Source organism: Mandrillus leucophaeus, unplaced genomic scaffold (assembly GCF_000951045.1).
Source record: "Mandrillus leucophaeus isolate KB7577 unplaced genomic scaffold, Mleu.le_1.0 Scaffold52, whole genome shotgun sequence".
In the NCBI taxonomy this organism is placed as follows: Eukaryota; Metazoa; Chordata; class Mammalia; order Primates; family Cercopithecidae; genus Mandrillus; species Mandrillus leucophaeus.
Genome location: NW_012105586.1, coordinates 2,432,428 through 2,433,456, shown reverse-complemented (window position 1 = coordinate 2,433,456; position 1,029 = coordinate 2,432,428).

Sequence of the window (1,029 nt, the reverse complement as noted above, 5' to 3'; positions counted from 1 at the left end):
GCCACCGCTGCTTCCTCCTTCTTCTCGGTGGCCTCCAGCCGTCAAACGCCGCCGGCCATCAAGCGTCGCCGTATCTTTTACGACAGATGGAAAACGGGAGGGCGGAGGGAGGAGAAAGAGGCGGGCCGGAGAGAAGGGGGCGGAGCCACGGCGGGGGCGGGACAGAAGCTGCCGGGGGCCGGGCCACCGGTTCCCAGGCCCGAAGAGTGAAGTCCAGTAGAGTTAAGTGCAGGGGTCTGGGCATCCAATTCACTCGTGAAAAAAACATCGACCCTGCCAAACCAAACACGTGTTGGGCCCCTTTGCTACTGATGGATTCAACAGCCCCAAGATTTAAAAAAACACACACACAACTTTGTTGCTGTAAAAATGACTATCCTCTCGCGGGGCGAAGTGACTCACTACTGTAATCCCAGCACTTTGGGAGGCCAAGGCGGGCGGATCACGAGGTCAGGGGTTCGAGACCAGCCTGACCAACATGGTGAAACCCCGTCTCTACTAAAAATACAAAAACTAGCCGGGGGTGGTGGCGCAAGCCTGTAATCCCTGCTCCTCAGGAGGCTGAGGTAGGAGAACTGCTTGTACCCGGGAGGCGGAGGTTGCAAGGTTGCAGTGAGCCCAGATCATGCCACTGCACTCCAGCCTGGGCGACAGAGTGAGACTCCGTCTCAAAAAAAAAAAAAAAAGACTATCCTCGCTGCAAAAACACTTGGAACAATACGAAAAAGTGGGGGAAAAAAAAGAGAGAGAGAAGAAAGAAGAGGAAGAAGAAGAAATGAAAAGGGAGGAGGAGGGGAAGGGGAGCCATCAGAGGCCAGGAGTGGTGGCTCACGTCTGTAATTCGAGCACTTTCGGACGCCGAGAGGTCAGGAGTTCGAAACCAGCCTGACCAACATGGTGAAAACCTGTCTCTACTAAAAATACAAAAATTAGGCTGGGCGCGGTGGCTCACGCCTGTAATCCCAGCACTTTGGGAGGCTGAGGCAGGAGGATCACGAGGTCAGGAGATCGAGACCATCCTGGCTAACA